Source organism: Salmo salar, chromosome ssa09 (genome assembly GCF_905237065.1).
Source record: "Salmo salar chromosome ssa09, Ssal_v3.1, whole genome shotgun sequence".
In the NCBI taxonomy this organism is placed as follows: Eukaryota; Metazoa; Chordata; class Actinopteri; order Salmoniformes; family Salmonidae; genus Salmo; species Salmo salar.
The window spans coordinates 62,919,475-62,938,417 of NC_059450.1; the positions used below are offsets into that span (position 1 = coordinate 62,919,475).

Genomic DNA, 18,943 nt, shown 5'->3' on the forward strand with positions numbered 1-18,943 from the left:
AAGTATTTGATCCCTCTGCAAAACATGACTTACTACTTGGTGGCAAAACCCTTGTTGGCAATCACAGAGGTCAGATGTTTATTGTAGTTGGCCACCAGGTTTGCACACATCTCAGGAGGGATTTTGTCCCACTCCTCTTTGCAGATCTTCTCCAAGTCATTAAGGTTTTGAGGCTGACATTTGGCAACTCGAACCTTCAGCTCCCTCCACAGATTTTCTATGGGATTAAGGTCTGGAGACTGGCTAGGCCACTCCAGGACCTTAATGTGCTTCTTCTTGAGCCACTCCTTTGTTGCCTTGGCCGTGTGTTTTGGGTCATTGTCATGCTGGAATACCCATCCACGACCCATTTTCAATGCCCTGGCTGAGGGAAGGAGGTTCTCACCCAAGATTTGACGGTACATGGCCCCGTCCATCGTCGCTTTGATGCGGTGAAGTTGTCCTGTCCCCTTAGCAGAAAAACACCCCCAAAGCATAATGTTTCCACCTCCATGTTTGATGGTGGGGATGGTGTTCTTGGGGTCATAGGCAGCATTCCTCCTCCTCCAAACACGGCGAGTTGAGTTGATGCCAAAGAGCTCCATTTTGGTCTCATCTGACCACAACACTTTCACCCAGTTGTCCTCTAAATCATTCAGATGTTCATTGGCAAACTTCAGATGGGCATGTATATGTGCTTTCTTGAGCAGGGGACCTTGCGGGTGCTGCAGGATTTCAGTCCTTCACGGCGTAGTGTGTTACCAATTGTTTTCTTGGGGACTATGGTCCCAGTTGCCTTGAGATCATTGACAAGATCCTCCCGTGTAGTTCTGGGCTGATTCCTCACCGTTTTCATGATCATTGCAACTCCACGAGGTGAGATCTTGCATGGAGCCCCAGGCCGAGGGAAAGTGACAGTTCTTTTGTGTTTCTTCCATTTGCGAATAATCGCACCAACTGTTGTCACCTTCTCACCAAGCTGCTTGGCGATGGTCTTGTAGCCCATTCCAGCCTTGTGTAGGTCTACAATCTTGTCCCTGACATGCTTGGAGAGCTCTTTGGTCTTGGCCATGGTGGAGAGTTTGGAATCTGCTTGATTGATTGCTTCTGTGGACAGGTGTCTTTTTTACAGGTAACAAGCTGAGATTAGGAGCACTCCTTTCAAGAATGTGCTCCTAATCTCAGCTCGTTACCTGTATAAAAGACACCTGGGAGCCAGAAATCTTTCTGATTGAGAGGGTCAAATACTTATTTCCCTCATTAAAATGTAAATCAATTTATAACGTTTTTGACATGCGTTTTTCTGGATTTCTTTGTTGTTATTCTGTCTCTCATTGTTCAAATAAACCTACCATTAAAATTATAGACTGATCATTTCTTTGTCAGTGGGCAAACATACAAAATCAGCAGGGGATCAAATACTTTTTTCCCTCACTGTAGTTATAGTTATGGTATTAGTTTCACCAACTAGTCAGAAATGGAGTAAATACAATACAGTGCCTTCAGAAAATATTCAAACCCCTTGACTTATTCCACATTTTGTTTTGTTACAGCTTGAATTTAAAATTCATTACATTTAGATTTTGTGTCATTGATCTACACACAATACTCCATATTGTCAAAGTGCTTCTGCATCTGCATTGCTTGCTGTTTGAGGTTTCTGTACAGCACTTTGTGACATCAGCTGATGTTTTTATTTATTTTATTGTACCTTTATTTAACTAGGCAAGTCAGTTAAGAACAAATTCTTATTTTCAATGACGGCCTAGGAACAGTGGGTTAACTGCCTTGCTCAGGGGCAGGACGACAGATTTGTACCTTGTCAGCTCGGGGATTCGATCTTGCAACCTTTCGGTTACTAGTCCAACGCTCTAACCAGTAGGCTACGCTGTAAAAAGTGCTTTAAAAATACATTTGATTGAAGTGGAAATATGTTTTTAGACATTTTTACAAATTAATGAAAAAGGAAAAGTTTAAATGACTTTTGAATGACTTCCACATCTCTGTACCCCAGACATAATTATCTGTAAGATCCTTCAGTTGAGCAGTGAATTTCAAGCACAGATTAATGACAAAGACCAGGTATTACAATTCCTTGAAACAATGCCACCTACTGGTAGATGTGGGGGGGAAAGCAGACATTTAATATCCCTTTGAGCATGATGAAGTTATTAATTACACTTTGGATGGTGTATCAATACACCCAGTCACTACAAAGATACAGGCATCCTTCCTAAGTCAGCTGACGGTGAGGAAGGAAACTGCTCAGGGATTTCACCATGAGGACAATGGTGATTTTATAGAGTTAAATGGCTGTGATAGGAGAAAACTGAACATTGCAGTCACTCCACAATACTAACCTAAATGACAGAGTGAAAAGAAGGAAGCCGGTACAGAATAAAAATATTCCAAAACATGCATCCTGTTTGCAATAAGGCACTAAAATAACACTGCAAAAAATGTGGCAAAGAAATTAACTTTTTGTCCTAAATACAAAGCTTTATTTTTGGGGCAAATCCAACACATCACTGAGTAGCACTCTTCATGTTTTCAAGCAAGGTGGTGGTTGCATCATGTTATTGGTATGCGTGTCATAGACAATGACTAGGACATTTTAGGATAAAAAGAAAAGGAAAAGAGCTAAGCACAGGCAAAGTCCTAGAGGAAAACCTGGTTCAGTCTGCTTTCCAACAGACACTGAGAGAGAAATTAACCTTTCAGCAAGACAATAATCTAAAACGCAATGCAAAATATGCACTGGACTTGTTTACCAAGACGACATTGAATGTTCCTGAGTGGCCTAGTTACAGTTTTGACTTAAATCTGGCTTGAAAATCTATGGCAAGACTTGAAAATGGCTGTTTAGCAATGATCAACAACCAACATTGTTTTATATTAGTGTTATTTTCCATTAATTAAAAACATTGACATTACAGAGTATTTTGTGTAGATCACTGACCAAAAAAATTACAATTAAATCCATTTTAATCCCACTTTGTAACACAACAAAATATGGAAAAAGTCAAGGAGTGTGAATACTTTGAAGGCACTGTATACCACCTGCTTCTTTAGAAAATAGAGTTTGATTTATTTGATCTTTGACCTGTTTACTGATCCTTTGGCACCTCTGAGGGACATTATCCTCCAAAAGGTATACATGACAGAAAATTACTCTGAGATGTCAAACGCGTCAAGTCAACATGCTTAAATGCTAAATGCTCAGTTTCAAATGCCAACCCTGTGTTGTATGTGTATGGCCCAACCAAATTCCAAACAGGGTTCTGAGTTCTCTTGAGCTTTGTCCCCCATTCTCCTTTCCCGTCACGTTTTCAATAAGCACCCTGTGAGGATGTGGCAGGGAGAGATTGGGACTGTTTGGAAATAAATTTGATCATGTCGGAAAAGGAACCGCTGCCGGACGAGATGTGGGGAAAAATAAAATGTCATATTCCCAAACACTTCATCGACATGAGGTGTAACAGACTTCTCTTCTCTTTCTCCCATCTGATTTCCACTTTCATCCATTTTAACATCTAGTATTGTCATAATGTAGCAATAGAACCAAGAGTACTCTCACAGATCACTGTTACAGTTTAATTTAGTTGCAATACATTCCTACGAAGGGTTACACTTGAGTTGGATGGAAGACAGCGGTGGCGGTGAAGTAAAACAGGAAGCACAGACACTGTGTGTGTCATTATGTGCATGCATTAAAGGTGTTGTCTGTGTTAAAATACAGGGCTAAAGTTTTGCTATGGCAGGATAAATCTAGCAAAAATGTGCTCCCAGCTGCATAGATGGCATCAGCATGGCCCGGGAGGCTGATTAATTCATTTGCTGTCTCACTTCAATGTGAGTGTCATGGCAGACCGGGGATGGTTGGTTGGAAGAGGTGGAAATATGGCTCTGGAACTCTGGATTCAGTCAAACCTGTAGAACATTTTTTGACGCAGTATCTTTGTTTAAACAGTCACTGCACTGAAATCAACCTATATGTCTTATTGTGATTGGAGAGGAGCCTCTAGAACACAAGACCATTGTGCAATTCTATTTGACAACAGGGAAATGAAATATATTGCACGCACCAGCAATGTGGGTTTGATTGAACTCTGCCTCCAGGAGCTGTTGACAGCTTATAGGGTCACATGATTAGACTGCTGCACAACCTTTGCTTCAAGACCAGCATGTTCATGTGTATATTAACAACAACCATTTGCCGTTGAGTTCAAACTTAATTGTTTTATTGCTATTTTCAATCTACCTACAGTATCCGCCTACGTTTGTTTTTGTTATTCACATATCTGGTTTCAACAGACGCCAATGCTCAGGAGGGCTAGCATCAACAAGTCCAAAACAGCTGGCCATGCATTTGTATATCAAACAATTGTTTGATATTACTCATGGATCAAGAAATATTTGAACAATATTCGACTGTGGTTATGGTTTATTGGAACCAATATAAAGGCTTGATTAAGCCATTAAAGACACATCTGCCATCCTAATTTCTTTTTAATTTGGTGAGAACTCGGCCGCATATTGCTACGGTGGATCTGACATTTTAATTAAGTAAGGGCTGTAAAAATGATTACTACTACTACCGGGGTGCAGAAGGGCCATTGCTCACAACGCTATGGAGAATGGGGAACTAGTGGTCCAAAATGACACCCCCATGCCAAGACCATTCCCTACCATAGAGCATTTAGATGACGTATTTTTGTACATTCAATGGCAATAATTACCTGTGTGGTCTCATGAAATGCACTAGCCATGTCCAAAGTCTTTTTCAATGGTTGAATATGGCATGTTTAATAACCTATTGAGTTTATTACATCAATGCATTTAAATCTATATAGGAATGTTTTGTTTTCTTTTTTTTACGCTAAATCCCTCTTGAGAATATACTTTTTTATATAATGTTGCATAATGTTGCCTTTGGCATAAACAGTGGAACTGAAAATAGAACTCAGTGGCCTTCAGATTAATTTGCCACACAGAATCCAAACTTGAAACACAGGAGGTAAAACACTGTAAATAGGAATGGTAGATGTGCATATTGAAGCAGGGAAGATTAATGTAGCATGTTACATGGGTTATGATAAGTCGATTAGATCCAGAGGTGGAGAACAGACAAGACTGAACATTTACTGTAAAGAATGTATTTTTCTTCATACTGGGTGAGATTAAATACGGTACGTATATGGGAAGTAAAACGATGAAAGAGTATGGAACTGCATGCCTTTTGAGTGCATTCACAGGATATCTAAATCCAATCACAAAGGAAAGCATCTTCCCTAAAGAGATACAATATGTTAGTTACTGCTGGGACTTGAGACCGTGCAAATGTATCATTACAATGACACCACTTCATTCGCATGCAAGCAATGCATTGCACAGTTTGACGACCTATTCTCACCTTGATAGGCTCACTCAATGGTCTTTGATTATTTGACAATGACAGTCACAAGATACTGTCAATCTCTTTTTGACAAACTGTTCAGTTTGCATGTAAAGAAAAAAAACACATTATTTAAGCAGGTGAATCACTTGAGTTTATTAGCAGGCTACATTACAAATCTTGTGTAAGATATTCAGCTCTGCAAGGTGTGCATTGCACTGCTTGTCAATGTGTGGTTTCTGTTCGAGCAGGCAGGACATGCCCTTTGGCAGACGAATGTACAGCGGTGGGTGAAGGCTGTCTGAATGGCACCTATCTCACGGTTGAGCTGCCAGGTCTGTCTGATGTTTCAAACCCAGCAGAGAGCAGCTTTCTAGCCTTTCAGAGCCTGGATAGCTGCCTTCAGGGCCCTGGACAACCCCTGTGTATGCCTTGCTGAGGAAACTGTCCACATGCTCAGAGCATTAATGAATGCCCCTCTCCCCACAGGTGTGATTACCACCTCTGAGGTTTTAGAGCTTGAGTTAGTCACCTCATACAAGTACTTGGGAGTATGGCTAGACGGTACACTGTCCTTCTCTCAGCACATATCAAAGCTGCAGGCTAAAGTTAAATCTAGACTTGTTTTCCTCTATCGTAATCGCTCCTCTTTCACCCCAGCTGCCAAACTAACCCTGATTCAGATGACCATCCTACCCATGCTAGATTACGGAGACATAATTTAAAGATCGGCAGGTAAGGGTGCTCTCGAGCAGCTATATGTTCTTTACCATTCGGCCATCAGATTTGCCACCAATGCTCCTTAAAGGACACATCACTGCACTCTATACTCCTCTGCAAACTGGTCATCTCTGTATACCCGTTGCAAGTCCCATTGGTTGATGCTTATTTATAATACCCTCTTAGGCCTCACTCCCCCTATCTGAGATATCTACTGCAGCCCTCATCCTCCACATACAACACCCGTTCTGCCAGTCACATTCTGTTAAGGGTCCCCAAAGCACACATATCCTTGGTTCGCTTGGCTTTTCAGTTCGCTGCAGCTTGCGACTGGAATGAGCAGTAACAACCACTCAAACTGGACAGTTTTATCTCAATCTCTTCATTCAAAGAATGGACACTCTTACTGACAGTTGTGGCTACTTTGCATGATGTATTGTTGTCTCTACCTTCTTGCACTTAGTGCTGTTGTCTGTGCCCAATAATATTTGTACCCTGTTTTGTGCTGTTACCATGTTGTGCTGCTGCCATGTTGTGTTGCTACCATGCTGTGTTGTCATGTGTTGCTGCCATGCTATGTTGTTGTCTTAGGTCTCTCTTTATGTAGTGGTGTTGTCTCTCTTGTCCTGATGTGTGTTTTATCCTATATTTTTATAACATTTATTTTTATTTTTAACCCCATCCCCCATCCTTGCAGTAGGCCTTTTGCTTTTTGGTAGGCCGTCAAGGTAAATAAGAATTTGTTCTTAATTGACTTGCCTAGTTAAATAAAGGTTAAAAAAAGAAATATAAATCAACACATTCTGCAAGCTGATTTTGTTCTAATCACCACAGCCTTCATTCTTAAGGCATTATAACCCTACTCTCAACAACATATTTCTCTGGTGTTATTGTCTTCTTATTGTATTCTGGTTTAGCACTGTCTTTAGAACTTTACAATGCATATAAGTAAGTTAAAGTCAACATTTACAGTATACTGATGTTCTATGTCCAGTACACAATGTTGGCAAAACAGATCCAATTGTAGAACTTTTCGTTTGAAGGAACAGCTGAATTGCTGAAGAGACTTATTATTTGACCAACCAAGGTGCTTTTTGTAGATATTAGTATGGTACTTTCCCTCGTGGATTGTCAAGTTGTGCTGTGCATTATGTGCAGCGGTTTGTGTCAAGCCCTTGCAGCAATGTGAAACAAGGTAACGGTTCCACTTGTTGTTGGAGGTTCAGGAACTGCAAAGGTGGAGGTTTGTAAGACCAGCAGCCAATTCCCATTTGAGAGCTTTGTCAGAAGAAGCTCAAGCAGGGATTTCTGGAGGGAGAATGGAATTGGGGTTGAATTATAAAAATAAGACTTTTTGAGTACATTTTTTTATACTGAAAAACAGATAAGTGAATCTATTGAGACATGCACATCTTTGTCTTGACCTTTGAATTTTGAGCAGTTACCCACTTAGATATCCTATAGGGATCCTAATGAATACTAAATAAGATTTTGTGCATTGTTGGATAAGCACATGTTCGTAGACAGAGGTATGAGGTAAGTACATTTCCACATTTTCCTTTACAACCATATTCTATTCACAGTTACAAGACTGAATTCAACTCAGTGGCATAAGCCATTATTCACAAATAAACTACCGACCTAGACATTGTGACACTTGAGCGGAGGACTCTGGAGCGGGATCTCAAAAAGCTAACATTCATTTGGCATGTTGTTGCATAAACAGTCACTAATATTATATATAGGATCTTAATTTGATCTGTATTGTCACAGAAAGATAATTCTGCAGCAAAAGGATTTGAACATTTAGTCCATAGTGTTGCATGGTGTGTATTCATGGATGCCAAGGGAAACAAGGCTTCCCCCAAACATTTGACCAAGTAAAAAAGAAAAACCATACAAAATAATGAATCTTTCATCTCTCTGTGTTTAAAAAATGTCCTTCAATTCACAAGAGGCTGAATATATCTCACCGGAGAAAGCTTCCAAGAGAACAAAACTGTATTAGTACTGTATGTGTAGCCCAAATATCTGATGCTGTCTTTATCCCTTGATAAAAAAAATAATAAACTGAGCAAAAAAAGAAATGTCCCTTTTTCAGGACCCTGTCTTTCAAAGATAATTTGTAAAAATCCAAATAACTTCACAGATCTTCATTGTAAAGGGTTTAAACACTGTTTCCCATGCTTGTTCAATGAACCATAAACAATTAATAAACATGCACCTGTGGAACGGTCGTTAAGACACTAACAGCTTACAGACGGTAGGCAATTAAGGTCACAGTTATGAAAACATAGGACACTAAAGAGGCCTTTCAACTGACTCTGAAAAACACCAAAAGAAAGATGCCCAGGGTCCCTGCTCATCTGTGTGAACGTGCCTTAGGCATGCTACAAGGAGGCATGAGGACTGCAGAGGTGGCCAGGGCAATAAATTGCAATGTCCGTACTGTGAGACGCCGAAGACAGCACTATAGGGAGACAGGACGGACAGCTGATCGTCCTCGCAGTGGCAGACCACGTGTAACAACACCTGCACAGGATCGGTACATCCGAACATTACACCTGCAGGACAGGTACAGGATGGCAACAACAACTGCCCGAGTTACACCAGGAATGCACAATCCCTCCATCAGTGCTCAGACTGTCCGCAATAGGCTGAATGAGGCTGGACTGAGGGCTTGTAGGCCTGTTGTAAGGTAGGTCCTCACCAGACATCACCAGCAACAACGTCTCCTATGGGCACAAACCCACCGTCGCTGGACCAGACAGGACTGGCATAAAGTGCTCTTCACTGACGAGTCATGGTTTTGTCTTACCAGGGGTGATGGTCGGATTTGCGTTTATCGTCGAAAGAATGAGCATTACACTGAGGCCTGTACTCTGGAGCGGGACCAATTTGGAGGTGGAGGGTCCGTCATGGTCTGGGGCGGTGTGTCACAGGCAATCTCAACGCTATGCGTTACAGGGAAGACATTCTCCTCCCTCATGTGGTACCCTTCCTGTAGGCTCATTCTGACATGACCCTCCAGGATGACAATGCCACCAGCCATACTGTTCGTTCTGTGTGTGATTTCCTGCAAGACATGAATGTCAGTGTTCTGCCATGGCCAGCGAAGAGCCCGGATCTCAATCCCATTGAGCACGTCTGGGACCTGTTGGATCGGAGGGTGAGGGCTAGGACCATTCCCCCCAGAAATTTCCGGGAACTTGCAGGTGCCTTGGTGGAAGAGTGGGGTAACATCTCACAGCAAGAACTGGCAAATCTGGTGCAGTCCATGAGGAGATGCACTGCAGTACTTAATGCAGCTGGTGGCCACACCAAATACTGACTGTTACTTTTGATTTTGACCCCCCCCCCCCCCCCCCCTCTGTCTATGGAACTTGTTCAGTTTATGTCTCAGTTGTTTAATCTTGTTATGTTCATACAAATATTTATACGTTAAGTTTGCTCAAAATAAACGCAGTTGACAGTAAGAGGACGTTTATTTTTTTGCTGAGTTTATATTAACAGCTAATTGGTGTTGAGCTAAACTGAGTGAGCTCAGATGTGAATGGTCCTGCCACACCAAATGTCATTGACAGATTATTTATATTTTTTTTGCATCTCATTGTGCTAGATAGCTAATATCGGCACATTCTTAAAATACCCATGGATGGAAATAAGAATTTGGACTTGTGGTTTTACTTAATTCTCCAGACTGGCCAATGATTATTTCAGCGTTTCTGATCCAACCATAAATGTATACATTGTGCCCCTGGCCTGAGAGAATGGAAGTTCAACATGTACAGTTGAAGTCGAAAGTTTACATACACCTTTGCCAAATACATTTAAACTCAGTTTTTCACAACTCCTGACATTTAATCCAAGTAAAAATTCCCTGTCTTAAGCCAGTTAGGATCACCACTTTATTTTAAGTATGTGAAATGTCAGAATAATAGAGAGAATGATTTATTTCAGCTTTTATATCTTTCATCATATTCCCAGTGGCCTTTCAGGTTATGTCGATATAGGACTTGTTTTACTGTGGATATAGATACTTTTGTACCTGTTTCCTCCAGCATCTTCACAAGGTCCTTTGATGTTGTTCTGGGATTGATTTGCGCTTTTCGCACCAAAGTACATTCATCTCTAGGAGACAGAATGAGTCTCCTTCCTGAGCGGTATGACGGGTGCGTGGTCCCATGGTGTTTATACTTGCATACTATTGTTTGTACAGACGAATGTGGTAAGGATGAACCAGACTTGTGGAGGTGTACAATTGTTTTTCTGAGGTCTTGGCTGATTTCTTTTGATTTTCCCATGATGTCAAGCAAAGAGGCACTGAGTTTGAAGGTAGGCCTTGAAATAATTCCACAGGTACACCTCCAATTGACTTAAATTATGTCAGAAGCTTCTAAAGCCATGACATAATTTTCTGGAATTTTCCAAGCTGTTTAAAGGCACAGTCAACTTAGTGTATGTAAACTTCTGACCCACTGGAATTGTGATACAATTAATTATAAGTGAAATAATCTGTCTGTTAACAATTGTTGGAAAAATGACTTGTGTCATGCACAAAGTAGATGTCCTAACCGACTTGCCAAAACTCTAGTTTGTTAACAAGAAATTTGTGGAGTGGTTGAAAAATGAGTTTTAATGACTCCAACCTAAGTGTATGTAAACCTCCGACTTAAACTGTAGCTGTAGGCCTGGCGCATCGTTGCCCATGAAAGGAAGTTAGGTTAACGAGCAAGCAATTTTGCCAGGTAGCCTAGGACAACAAAAACTAAAAGTGTGTACTGTATGAAAGTCATAGACTGTTTAGGCACCATGAAAGAGACCAGGATGGCATTGCCATTTCTCTGCAAGTAGGTTCAGTCAACATGTTTTTTCTACTTGCAAGCACGCACGCACACACACACAAACACACACATAAATCAGTGCCATAGACAGCCACACCATATTTAGCTAACTGTGCGCTGATTGGACTACATAGTTTTTGGTATCTATTAATTGTTACTGTATTAGACTAAGCATAGGTGATTAGATGATTCTGAAGTTGAAATGATGCTGGATTAGTGGAGGCAGCGCCTGTTTTCTTTGCGATTTACGGTAATTCTCCATGGTTCTAAATCAATAGTTTAGTAGTCCGGAAATGTCAGAAATATTAACTTGCTTGACCATGCTGTAGGTTGCACTACTAGTTGCATGATTGGTTAGGCAATTAGCTTGTCAAAATGAGGCTACATGAAATGTGGAATACCATTAATATAACTGTGTGTTAGAGCTGGTTTTCAGTGAATTATGAACATTACATTACGAAGCGCTCAGCAACACATCTGTACCTAATTTACAAACACACACACACACACATTGTGACATCATTAGAAGGATGACTCAGTACAACATCAACATCTCCCGTTAACACAGGGGACATTCATATGATTACACTTCCCAACACTACCTTACACTTCCCAACACTATGTTAACAGAGGCGCAAAATGGCGGATCCCATTACCCACCATGCTGTGCTGTTTCTCGCCTATGGGCTCTCCCTGCTCTCCCCATCTCATCCTTATTTTCACCACAGAATTAAATTCTCACACGAGCCGGGGCTTTTTTATGACAAGTGTGAATCAAGCACATCATTATTTTTTCTTTCCCTTCTGCCTTTGGTGCTTCTGTCTCTCTTTGTCTGTACTCTTAAACTCCTCTTGTTTCCATTAGCGGCAGCACATTATGGTCGCTATTATCTCACGCTCGGTGTGATTGGGGATGGAGCTGTACAAAGCAAAGCCCTTCTCTCTTGTCCATGCCCATTGCAATGAGGAGAACCAGGCCCATTCCCTCTCAAAACAAATAAAACCTGCTCTCTGCTCCTTGCACTGAGAATACCCCTTTCATTTTTGTCATTACTTTGTGCCTAGTGGAGGTGCAGCTGTTGTAGGTGGATAATACACAGAGTGAGTGCTCATGATCGTCCGTGCCTGTTCTGTCAGGAAAATGATGGTAGCATTCTGCTTTTGAGGGAAGACACCTCATGTATTCCACATAGGTTCCCAACCAAAGCTAAGAATAAGAGATGGATCCCTATTGTGTACAAAACACAAAATATCTTCTGAAACTCAATGTGCATATTTTGGATACTCTTCATGTAGTCATCAATCATGGTATTTCATTAGCACAGTAAAATAATAGAGTCCAAAAACAAACTGTAGGCTATTTACCTTCATCATTATTTATGTTGTTCGGTGCTATGAATCGTATGATGAAGCACTTTGTAACAGACATGTTGCACCGTATAAAAACCTGTTGAACTCTCCACTATGGAGACCTCCTGACCTGTGAGGTTAATGGGAGCACTGCTGTAGACACACGAAGAGAGAATACGGGACCCACAAGTAATGAAACACCATTCAATGTCTTGTCATTGTGCGTCTTTTGAGTGTCCCTTTAGCGAAAGCGTATATCTTAAACCACCCGCTCAATAACTAAGTTCTGCTCTTATCTCAGGTGCGGGGAAAAGATTTAGAGTGGGGAGGGGAGTAGTTCTCTCTTTCTCTCTCTCTCTCTCTCTGGGTGAGATACCTCCGTGGCGGGATTGTAAAGAATTATGGCAGACAGCTATCAATGATTTCATTGAGAGATTACAATAGAGGCAGACGTTAATAACATGGCCCAGCATGTGACATTGGATGGTTTATTGATAAGGCCACTAAAGGCATTGAAAACACAAGGAGGGGGTGACAGATTGTTGCACGGATAGCGTATAACCTCACAGGGAGCTTATAAATGGCAACGATGTGTCTATTGGTCCTATCTTTGACACACAAATGTTCTTTCACCTTTTATTTCAATTATATGAAAATGTGAAAATATGCAAGGCCTACACATCTTTGTTCTGCCCATGTTCGACCAGTCAATATTATCATAGAAATATGTATAATATGTTATGTTCAGTTATTATCATTGTTATTTATTTTTCAAGATGTGTTGTCACACCCTTTTATGCATGACATTTTGTGGACGGTATCGTCTGACTGTCGTCTAATTAACTAAGAAGATGAATGGGCGATGTCAATGTTGTTCACTCCATCATTGCAACAAATGACCGAAATCAAATTCATCTTCCGAGAAGATTGCGTCTAATGTGCATTACACTTCCAACACTTTCTTATCGCTTTGAATAAAGGGAGAACGTGCAAGTAGCGAGTGGATGGGTGTGTGTTGTTGAGCTACACAATATGCAAAATGGCCTTATTGTGGTAGTAAAATTTTAACTACACAATATGCAAAATGACCCTATTTTTGGTAGAAATATTTTAGCTACACAATATGCAAAATGGTCTTATTGTGGTAGAAATATTTTAGCTAAACAATATGAAAAACGGCCCTATTGTGGTAGTAATATTTTAACTACACAATATGAAAAACGGCCCTATTGTAATAGTAATATTTTAGCTACACAATATGGAAAATGGCCCAATTGTTATAGTAGTATTCGTAGTAGATATAGTACCGCTTAACCACAGTAACAGAAATAGCAATGGACACCTAATATCATAGTCCTCAATTCAACAGAGAGGAAATATCTCAACTGCTTTCATAATTTCCATGTCATGGAAATAATCCTAGCACAGGGGAAGAGGAACACCCTAGTGATATAACTCTGAGTGATTAAGTTTTCCCCAAAAAATGTTTTTTACACTTATCCATGCAGACACTTGATATTTGCTCTGTTGTTTTTTTCCATTTGAAGTTCTCTCTGCCTCGGTTCTTCTTCTCCCCCCATTCATATCTTTATTTATTCCCCTCATATGCTGTGTATCCAAGATTGAAAGACATTTGTATGAGAGACTGTTAATTTGTACTACAGACAGCTGAGAAATGCAAATTAAACTACATTTCTAAAGCTGTGCTAACTTCCGTCTGTTTGAAGTGCCGTGCCCTTCATTACTATGGTGCTTGGCCTTTTTTTGGGGGGGGGGATTGGCCCGCTTGTTTGTTGTCATAAAATATTTAAGCCTCTGTTTTGGCTATTTGCACAGTCACATTCATGTTTGCAGAAATGCTAATATGGTGTTTGCTTTCTTATTTGCTTTTGTACTCTATAGTGTGAGAAAGCATATATTGTAATACTTGAAGAGACAGAGACTAAACTAAGAACACGAACTGAAAACTCCTCAAATGAATCTACCAATATACAGTAGGCCTACAGTATACCTAAATGAAATTGTATGGCATGATAGGTTTACTGCGCTACCTTATAGGCCGGGATTCAATACGTGGAGTGCGATATTTAAAAGTAATTTCCGATTGAGCCAACATCTGCAGTTGCTAAAGGTCATCACACAGGAGGAGAAGATTCAGTGTGACACCATATCGGACAAGGATATAAACAGAACAATGAAAACACAGTTTTACAATGGCTATAGGGTCATGTTTATTTATTCGTCCTCTTCGTGGGGTGGACAAACGTCGCGGTCTCACAAAAGTAAGGGGAACTGGCTCGAGTGAAAAGTGCAACCCTCAGGTGGGGAGCACTGCACTAGACCACAATAGACTTCAAGGTTTCCCACCTTTTTCCAAGCAAAGATTATTTGATTGGGCAGACATACAAATGTCAAGTATTTCTGCGTAAGCGGAGTTGTGGACACCCTGGGGGAAAGTCTCTCCCTCTCTCCCTCCCTCCCTCCCTGCCTCCCTGTCTCCCTATCTCTATTTGTGCTGTGGCACGCAGGACCTGTCCTCCACGTTCCGAGGCTGCCGTGGTAACACGCCGTGGCAGTTGCCGAGGACGATGGCTGGGGGGGCGTTATATGATGTAATAATTCCAGCCATTGCCCCTTGTCCCCCAGAGGGGTGTGGGTGTGGACGATGAGGGTGGGTGGAGGGAGGTACAGTCTCTATCAGAAGGAGCAATGGTCAGGGTCACATGAAGCTGTTAACCATTAACTTCCGGTGGTCTGCCTACCCCCTGGAGAGGAGATTAAATCTAAGACATGTCACTCTGAGATGGACAGGTTGACTCTTTGACCCTTAGATGGTGGGGAGTTGGCTACCGCCGTGACACGCACTTAAAATCCACAAGACGTGATTTTGTGGGATCTTGGAGAGTGTTCGGCGTAGATTCAATCAGATCAAGTGTTAACCGGTGATAGCATACCTGATGTTTTGGCAGTGTCGGAGGTGGAAATGTGTTGGAGCTGTAAAATCGGTGAGTAGCTACTCTTGTGATGATTGTCATGAAGCCACACCTGTCCCACTTGTGTTAGAAGTTCAAAACGAGAAAGTGAAGGCAATATAGAAATAATGACACTAAAATTTAAAATCATTAAACTAAATAATGACGATTTATACCAGCCTAATCAAGGTGTAGGCTATATTAAATCTCACATTCCAGGTTTCAAACTTGTAAAAACAGCTCCTTTGCATTCATACAAACGTACTGTAGCTCCATGCAGCCAATGGCAATGTCCGCAATAGCTACAATACTGGGAGATGCTTGTGGGTTTGACAGTTCTAACGTGGTTCCACCTCTGACACCGTCAAAACTCCAGCTATGCCGGTGTTGGCTAGCTCAAATCTTATTTAATTGAGGCATCAGTTTATCAATTTACAATTTAAAAAAAAGGTTGGGTGAGAAAAATCACATGTCGAAAATAGTTAACTGTACTTTAAATACGTATGGCATGCAATATTCATTTTTTTTTAAATTGTTTTGAGAGAACATTGGAGTCTTGAATGTTTAATCCCTTTTGGACCACATTCAGTTAGCTCTATACGTCATTAATGTGTACAAATATCTGACACCAGGAATTTAAGTACTACAATCTTAGCCTAAAATTTCAATGGTAGGCCATTGATCCACATCCTACTGTGGTGTGTTGGGACTTCTCGTTCTAGCTGGCAGACATCTGTTCAAATTATAGCTGGTAGACAATGAGCAAGCAAGAATATAAATATTTGTCATTCAGGCTACACATCGTAACATTGCCCTAAGCTTACCATACAGGACGTGTCAACATGAAAGACCTGACAGAATACACAAGTATGTGTACAGTAGATAGGACACATGTATGAATAGCACACAATACGCAATACACGCAGGCACACACACACACTCGCACGCACGCACACATGCACGCGCACACACACACACACACACACAGTCAAGCTGGCAAGCCAATAAAACATGATGATAATCAAATATCATCACCAATCATTTAGAAAACTAGCGAGCAAGTTTCTCTTTCGAGTGTGTTTATTTTCCATTTCCAAACCATTAAAAATATGTCAGTCAGGATTGCACATTTGGATGGAAAATGTGACTATAAAATTAATGGGCTGAACACCAATAATGACTGGAGAGCAAAATATGAGAACAGTCTCTGTAAAGCAACATGAACACAATTGTAGCAATAAGTAACTAGCCTGCAGCAAACTATTCAAAGGAATGTCATTCCACCTATTCAAGAAGGATACACATACGAGTGAGTGAATTCAACCCAATCCAATATTAGATTGAGTTAGATTGGAAGATTTATTTTAATATGGAATCCTTGAAATAGAGGGTGGGGAGGCAATTATCAAGGCAATTATGAACATTACTTTGAAGGAGAATACTTATCGATATACACTGAGTATACTAAACATTAGGAACACTTTACTAATTGAGTTGCACCCGCCACTTTTTCCCTCAGAACAGCCTAAATTAGTTGGGGCATGGACTCTACAAGTTGACAAAAGCATTCCACAGGGATGCTGGCCCATGTTGACTCCAATGCTTCCCACAGTTGTGTCAAGTTGGCTGGATGTCCTTTGGGTGGTGGACCATTCTTGACAAACCCAGCAGCGTTGCAGTTCTTGACACAAACCTGTGTGCAAGGCACCTACTATCATACCCTGTTCAAAGGCACTTAAATATTTTGTCTTGCCCATTCACCCTCTGAACGGCACACATCCACAATCCATGTCAATTGTCTCAAGGCTTAAAAATCCTTCTTAAACCTGTCTCCTCCCCTTCATCTACAGTGATTGAAGTGGATTTAGCAAGTGACATCAATAAGGGATCATAGCTTTCAACTGGATTTACCTTGTGTGTCTATGTCATGGAAAGAGCTTCTTAGTGTTTTGTATATTCATTGTATACAAAACAGTGAATAGCTCATGAGAATACCACAGCAGACCTAGGCCTACATATTTCCATCAAAAGTCTGTCAAAACTCAATCATCTTGAATGGTCAGAAATTGCATGTAATTAAAAGGTACATCAGAATATCCCCTGGTAAAGACACCACAGGCTGCTTTCCCCATCTGTTAATCACACTAGGAGAATCTTGTTAAACATGTGCTTTAGCAATATGTTGCCTTCAAAAACATTACCCGTTGATGAGGATGACTTAGTTGATGCAATTTTGATATGTGTTCATTAAGGCAGATTTGATCCAATTTAGGTGAGTATCCTACTTTCCGTGTCTTGTCATTGTAGGAAATCAAGAGAGTAAAGTCCTTTATGAAAATGAAATAAGGCCTAATGAAAACCGACACAAACATTGGAATGGATGTATATGATAAACAGTTGTAATTGATTAAATGTCATTGGGTACGTCTGTTTGCAAAGGTAGAGACATTATTAACTTAGAAGTGCATTGTAATGCATGGGAAGTAACATTACCAAATGTTGCGCCACCATTTTATTATTAGAGCCATTTGTTATTCTCCCCAGTGAATTATAACATCCTCTCTGATGAACACTGAGGTTTTTTTTTCTTTAATATTCTACGTGATAACAGGAACATTCGTTCCCTCAGAGGACATTAACAGATGACCCATATTTTATTCCATAATTTTGAGAGGCACAAAGCAGGCTGGAAAAGCCCCTTTATTCCATTTGAATGCTGTTACTGTTATAATGCAGTTATTTTTCACACATAGCATTAGTTTGTTCAAATACATGTTCAATTTTACAAAGTCATGAGATAGTCTTAATTATGGAAAAACATTGTATTCAAAATGCCATACTCCAGAGCACAACTGTTATTGGTACAATTCTAATTTAGGCTGAACATATTAGGCTGAAAATGCACTACCGTTCAAAAGTTAGGGGTCACTTAAAAATGTCCTTGTCTTTGAAAGAAAAGCACATTTCTTGTCAATTTAAATATCAAATTGATCAGAAATACAGTGTAGACATTGTTAATGTTGTAAATGACTATTGTAGGTGGAAACGGCAGATTTTTTATGGAATATCTACATAGGCGTACAGAGGCCCACTATCAGCAACCATCACTCCTGTGTTCTAATGGCACGTTGTGTTAGCTAATCCAAGCTTATCATTTTGAAAGGCTAATTGATCAATAGAAAACCCTTTGCAATTATGTTAGCACAGCTGAAAACAGTTGTTGTGATTAAAAAATCAATAAAACTGGCCTTCTTTAGACTAGTTGAGTATCTGGAGCATCAGCATTTGTGGGTACGATTACAGGCTCAAAATGGCCAGAAACAAAGCTCTTTCTTCTGAAACTCATCAGTCTATTTTTGTTCTGAGAAATGAAGGCTATTCCATGCGAGAAATTGCCAAGAAACTGAAGATCTTGTACAACGATATGTACTACTCCCTTCACAGAACAGCACAAACTGGCTCTAACCAGAATAGAAAGAGGAGTGGGAGGCCCCGGTGCTCAACTGAGCAAGAGGACAAGCACATTAGAGTGTCTAGTTTGAGAAACAGACGCCTCACAAGTCCTCAACTGGCAGCTTCATTAAATATTGGAACACAGGAGTGATGGTTGCTGATAATGGGCCTCTGTACGCCTATATAGATATTCCATAAAAATCTGCCATTTCCAGCTACAATAGTCATTT

The 18,943-nt window shown here is 40.5% G+C and overlaps 1 protein-coding gene across 1 annotated transcript in view; it reads left to right on the top strand.

The window, feature by feature from the left end:
• The window catches only part of LOC106611587 (leucine-rich repeat and immunoglobulin-like domain-containing nogo receptor-interacting protein 2), a 467,988-nt gene that overhangs the window by 163,049 nt on the left and 285,996 nt on the right, over window positions 1-18,943 (top strand). The gene's annotated exons all lie outside the window — the stretch shown is intronic.